Source organism: Cetorhinus maximus, chromosome 6 (genome assembly GCF_964194155.1).
Source record: "Cetorhinus maximus chromosome 6, sCetMax3.hap1.1, whole genome shotgun sequence".
In the NCBI taxonomy this organism is placed as follows: domain Eukaryota; kingdom Metazoa; phylum Chordata; class Chondrichthyes; order Lamniformes; family Cetorhinidae; genus Cetorhinus; species Cetorhinus maximus.
The window spans coordinates 42,633,574-42,640,248 of record NC_135884.1 but is presented as its reverse complement, the minus strand read 5'-3'; the positions used below and the strand labels follow the sequence as shown (position 1 = coordinate 42,640,248).

At 50.8% G+C, this 6,675-nt stretch overlaps 1 pseudogene; it reads right to left on the bottom strand.

Annotated features, from left to right (window-relative positions):
* Positions 1-390: 390 nt before the first annotated feature.
* On the bottom strand, positions 391-489 carry LOC144682362 (U6 spliceosomal RNA; annotated as a pseudogene).
* Positions 490-6,675: the final 6,186 nt, after the last annotated feature.

The following is a 6,675-nucleotide window of genomic DNA, read 5'->3' as shown; positions in this document are numbered from 1 at the left end:
CAAAGGAAACTTACAAAGATCAAACCAAAATTTGATTCTCAGGGTCAATAATGCACCAAGACCCCATGGTGCCCATGGGAGGCCTCAATTGCACTGGCAGACACCATGTGCTCCCTCTCTAAGGACACCCATTCGCGAACATAACCACAGAAGATGGGCAGGAAGTCAGGCCAGAGGAACCCCTCAACCGCCCGCTGCCTGGACCTGTTAATGGCCAACTTGGCCAGGCCCAGGAGCAGGTTCACGAGGAGATGCTTCTCCCTCCCTCCCCCTCTCCGCACTGGGTGCCCAAAGATTAGGAGCATGAGACTGAAGTGCAGCCAAAAATTAAGAAACAAATTTTTTAAATAACTAAAAAAGGAATGCAGTCTACTTCTCCTTTATTTTTTTTAAAATATGGAACACTTCACGAATTTGCGTGTCATCCTTGCGCAGGGGCCATGCTAATCTTCTCTGCATCGCCCCAACTCTAGCACATGTGAATAGCACAACTAAATCCCCAGCTAATACCCACCACCTGAATACAATTAAACACTTAATTAATATGCAGTTAACAAGCCGAGGATGTCAGTGGAGGAGTTAAGGCACTGCCCTAATTTATGTGTTTTTCAGGTGCAATGGCCGTGAATTTAAATTCTCTCTTTTAGTTTTGCTTTTCACCCATTCATTTTAGATAATACATTCCTTCTGTGGTGTAGTGTATTGAGAATTGCATTGTGCACTTTGTCCGCTTAAGACCAGCAAATACATATACCAGCAGAGGGAGTCCAGAGTGAGAATAAAGGAATTCATGTTTCAAAAGCATATTCAGTTCTGAATCTGAATGCTTGTCCTCTGCAAGAACTGCAAACAGGAAGGGCACCAGACCAAAGACTGCAAACAGGCTAAGTGCTGCAACCTGTGTGGCGAGGCAGATCACCTCTACAGGACCTACCCCAAACGCTGCCGTACTTACGCACAGGCAGCCAAAGCCAACGAGGGGGAAGCAAAAGAAATGCTTCGTGTCACTCCAACCACCAAGGCCCCCAGTGAGAGCATCGGGAACAAGGAAGACACAGAGAAAGACAAGGTGGAGGAAAAGAGTGAGGCAACAGATTTGCCTCTCTCAACAGCACTGCCCCCTGAATCTCCCACTCCTCAGGAGAGTGAATCAATGGAGGAGGAGGAGGCAGCAGTGGGTAAGCAGCAGGGGGAGTGGCAGCTGGTGAAAAGAGCCAAACGGAAGAAGGGGCTAAGAAGGAACCAAGCCATTTCCCAGACAAGTGGCAAGAGGCGCCTCCCATCCGACACGGATGACAAAGGAAGCAGCTCTTCGGACGAAGAAGGGCCAGGGCGGCACCCACAGAAGAAGCGGCAAAGCTCTAGGGAGTTGGAGGTCGAGACCCCCGAGCTCCAGAACATTGGAGACAAAGAGGAGACCAGCGCTCCCCAATTTTGTCCACAACCCGAAGAGGCCAGCGCACCCCAGCCCCAGGAATCTGGGAGCGGTGAGGCGCTCAGCACACCCCAGCTCCGGGAAGCCGGGAGCGATGAAGCGCTCAGCGCACCCCAGCCCCAGGAATCTGGGAGCAGTGAGGCGCTCAGCGCACCCCAGCTCCGGGAAGCCGGGAGCAGCAACGCCCCAGAGGGGGAGAGGATTGGAGAAGCTTCTCCAACAGAGAACAGTTCATATCCCGTTCTCTACACAAACCCCCAGATGCCACCTGAGCGGAACATCTCCAATGGGGAGTTTCAGGACCGTTTCCTCAGCCCGTCCAAAGTGAAGCAATTTGAGCTCACTACGGGTATGAAGGAGCAGACTGAAGGTCTGGGGCCCTCAGAGGCAATTGGTTTGGTAAGAGAATAAACACTTTAAAATGGGTGTAAAGATTGTATCCATAAATGTGCGTAGCATTAAATCTACTACGTGATGTGTTGCGACCTTGGACTACCTTGCCAAGGTTAAAGCTGACCTGTTGTTTCTGCAGGAGTGTGCGATTCCACACCTCAGCGCCTACAGGCAATGGTCACGATGGTGGTCCCATGGGCCATCGATCTGGTCGGGCGGAAACGACTCTCGTTCCTCCGGCCTGGGTATTCTGCTGCGGGGAGGCAACTTCACCGTCTCCGAGGTTAAGGAGGTGGTGGGCGGACGCCTCCTCGTAGCAGACGTAATGTACAAGAACGCTCCGCTCTGGTTAATTAATGTGTACGCCCCGTCACAAGGGGCCGAGCGGCTGGAGGTTTTTCAGCAGCTCCCACTGCTGCTGGCGACCTCCAGGCCGGTCATTCTGGGCGGTGACGTCAACTGCATCATCGATGCAGCTGGACGATCCAGCAGGGCCGACAGCAGATTGGACGCTTCATCCAGATCCCTGATGGAAACAGTTAAGGATGCCAAGCTGCACGACATCTTCAGCAACCCTGCAGACGGAGCGCAGCGTAGATACACCTGGTCGCGGCCAGATGGGTCCATCCGTTCCAGGATAGACTTCCTGTTTGTGTCCCGTGCGTTCGCAGTCAGATCCACCGACGTCAAGCCGGTGTTCTTCTCTGACCACTGCCTCCTACTGGCTGACTGTCGCTTAAAGGAAGACCAGAGGGTGGGCAGGGGGACATGGAAGCTAAACGTGCAACTGCTGACCCCGGAGAACATTGAGGAGCTCAAGAGGGTTTACAAAGGTTGGAGAACCGTGAAACCCCTCTTTGAGTCCCTGACACACTGGTGGGAAGCGATCAAGGAAAACATCAAGAGGTTTTTCATCCTCAAAGGCACCCAGAAAGCTAGAAAGGAACAGAGGGAAATGTCCCGACTCCAGAAAAACATGCAGAATCTGCTCCGGCTGCAGTCGATGGGGGTCGATGTCAAGGAGGAACTCCAAGAGGTGAAGAGCCAGCAAGCCTCGCTCTTTGCCTCGGAAGCCTCCAAGATCATCTTCCATTCCAGAGTCCGCTCCGTGGAGCAGGATGAGACATGCTCACGTTTCTTCTTCCAAAAGGTACACAGAGAGAGCTCTGTGATCAGCAGCCTGAAGGAAGAAGACGGCTCAGTAAAGTCATCACAGTCCGACATCTTGAGGATCAGCAAATCCTTTTATGCCAGATTGTATGACATGAAGCCCACAGACAGCACGGCCTCCCAGTCCTTCCTGTCCTCTATCACGGAGGTCTTAGACGACAGTACGCGGGAGAGCCTGGACAAACCGCTAACTCCTGACGAACTGACTAAGGCCCTTGAGTCCTTCGAGAAGAGTAAAACTCCCGGAAGTGACGGCTTGCCGGCGGAGTTGTATTCGGCTCTGTGGGACTTGATCGGCCCAGACCTGCTAGAAGTATACGAGAGTATGCTCCTGGCCGGCAGTATGTCAGAATCAATGAGGAAAGGCATCATCACCCTCATCTACAAGCACAAGGGGGAAAGGGAGGAAATTAGAAATTGGCGACCCATTTCACTGTTAAATGTGGACTATAAGATTCTGTCCAAGGTCATCGCCAATCAGGTCAAATTCGCTCTGGAATTGGTGATCCACCCTGACCAAACCTGCACTGTGCCCGGCAGGAAGATCTCTGACAACCTCGCGCTGCTCAGGGATATGATTGCCTATGTACAGGACAGGGGTGTGGATACCTGCCTCATCAGCCTGGATCAGGAGAAGGCCTTTGACAGAATATTGCACACCTACATGGGGGATGTGCTCTCCAAAATGGGGTTTGGGGAGGGAATTTGCAATTGGATCCAACTGCTCTACACTAACATCAGTAGCGCAGTCTCAATCAATGGGTGGGAAACAGATAGCTTTCCTATTAAATCTGGAGTCAGGCAGGGCTGCCCTCTCTCGCCTGTTCTGTTTGTGTGTTGCATAGAACCCTTTGCTGAGTCCATCAGGAAGGATCCGGGCATAAGAGGAGTGACGATCCCAGGCAGTGGAGGCACTCAGGTCAAAACCTCCCTGTACATGGACGATGTCGCCGTTTTCTGCTCAGATCTGCTGTCGGTGCGCAGACTGATCCACATCTGCGACCAGTTCGAACTAGCCTCGGGAGCCAAGGTAAATCGTGGGAAGAGCGAGGCCATGTTCTTTGGGAACTGGGCTGACCGATCCTTTGTCCCCTTCACCGTCAGGGTTGATGGCCTGAAAGTGCTGGGGATATGGTTCGGAGGGACCAGGGCATGCATTAGAAACTGGAAGGAGCGAGTGTCTATGGTGAAAAGGAAACTGGGCATGTGGGAGCGACGCTCCCTCTCCATTGCGGGTAAGAACCTGGTCATCAGGTGTGAGGCACTCTCGCTGTTGCTGTACGTGGCGCAGGTCTGGCCCATTCCACACTCCTGCGTGGTGGCGATCACCCGAGCCATCTTCCGCTTTATCTGGAGGTCGAAAATGGATCGGGTCCGCAGGGACACGATGTACAAGCCTCTAGATAAAGGGGGAAAAAACGTGCCCAACATCGCCCTCATACTGATGGCCACCTTTGTGTGCGGCTGCATCAAGCGGTGCGTAGACCCTCAGTACGCAAACACCAAGTGTCACTATGTGCTGAGGTTCTACCTGTCCCCGGTGTTGCGAAGGATGGGTCTGGCCACGCTGCCGCAGAACGCTCCAAGTAGTTGGACCGTGCCGTACCACCTGTCCCTCGTGGAAAAATTTATGCATAAAAACACCTTTGACCACAAGTCCATCAGGCAGTGGTCAGCACGTAACGTCCTAGAGGCCCTGAGGGATAAGGAGAGGGTGGATCCTGTGGGATGGTTCCCCGAGCAGACTGTCAAAGTCATTTGGCAGAATGCCTCATCACCAGAACTTTCCAACAAGCACCAAGACATAGCTTGGCTGGTGGTGAGAAAGGCCCTCCCTGTCAGATCCTTCCTACATGCCAGGAGTCTCACTCCCTCGGCACGTTGCCCTCAAGGTGGCTGTGGTGGAGAAGAGACCGTTGTTCACCTCCTGGTGGATTGTGCCTTTGCAAAGAAGGTCTGGAGAGAGATGCAGTGGTTTCTGTCAAGGTTTGTCCCGAGCAGGTCGGTGACACAGGACTCTGTGCTCTACGGGCTGTTCCCAGGGACACACACCGAGACAAACATCAACTGCAGCTGGAGGATCATCAACTCGGTGAAAGACGCTCTTTGGTCTGCCCGAAACTTGTTGGTCTTCCAGCGCAAAGAGTTGTCCCCGACCGAGTGTTGCAGACTGGCACATTCCAAAGTCCAGCACTACGTGCTGAGGGACGCACTAAAGCTTGGGGCAGCCGCCACAAAGGCGCAATGGGGAAGGGTCGCTGCCTAAGACCTTTCTGCCATAGTGCACTGAGGGACTGGGAACTGTTTAAATCCCCTCGGGCTGTACAGCTCAAAATGAATGTAATATTTATTGTATGTATCAATGGATTTCGTGATACGTGTTGTAAAAGTTTGAACTTGTTTGTATTTTTGCGTTGGTGATTTTGAAATGTTTTGGAATGTTGTTTGAAGATATTTTGTGAATAAAGTATATTTTTGCAAAAAAAAAAAATACTGCTTCTCCCTAATGGTGATGAAGAGGGTGAAAATATGAAACATTGTTTTCAGGTATGCAACTTTTGGAAGGTGTTTGTCTGCTTTCTGGAGACAACATGTTATGTTGGAGATTTAGAGAACACGTTGAGATTGTGTTAGACACGCACACATGCACGCATGCGCCCGCACACGCACATGCACGCACACACACGGCACTCCAGCTCAGAATTAGCAACAGGAAGGCATGCACAATGTATGCACACAGACTAATCTTGCAAAAATAACCATCCAACAGAAAAAAAAATCTTGATTCATTACATTGAGGTTTCTCTGCTCATGTGCTATTGCTGTACTGCTGATCAAGATGGATTGTCTATGTCCAATCCATCGCATTTTGATGTACATTCAGAGCCAACATCCGTGTTCCCACGTTGTTTAAAGTGGCTATGACATTTTGAAGTCACAATGGCTGGTTTTGCAACCACAAATAACAAAAAAAAAGACTTTACTGCTCCACTATGGAGGTGAAGAATTGGAAGATATTTTTGAGAAAATTATGTCTGCGCAAGATGAAAGCAACTATGACTCAGCAAAATATCTGTAACAATCTATTTCACACCCAGGAAAAATACAATATACAAAACAATCCTCAGGGTAGTGTCCTAGGCCCAACCATCTTGAGGGGCTTCACCAGTGACCTTCCTTCCATCACAAGGTCAGAAGTGGGATGTTCGCTGATGACTGCACAATGTTCAGCCCCATTTGTGAGTCCTCAGATACTGAAGCAGTCCATGTCCAAATGCAGCAAGACCTGGACAATATTCAGGCTTGGGCTGACAAGTGGAAAATAACATTCTTACCACACAAGTGTCAGGCAATGATCATCTCCAACAAGAGAGAATCCAACCATCGCCCCTTGTTGCTCAATGGCATTACCATCGCTGAAGCCCCACGACCAACATCCTGTAGGTTACCATTGATGAGAAACTGAATTGGACCAGCCATAATAATATTGTGGCTACAAGAACAGGTCAGACGCTGGGAATCCTGCTGTGAGTAGCTCACCTCCTGACTCCCCAGTCCCTGTCCACTATATACAAGGCACAAGTCTGGAGTGTGATGGAATACTCCCCGCTTGTCTGGGTGAGTGCAGCTCCAACAATGCTCAAGAAGCTCAACACCATCCAGGACAAAGCTGTCCT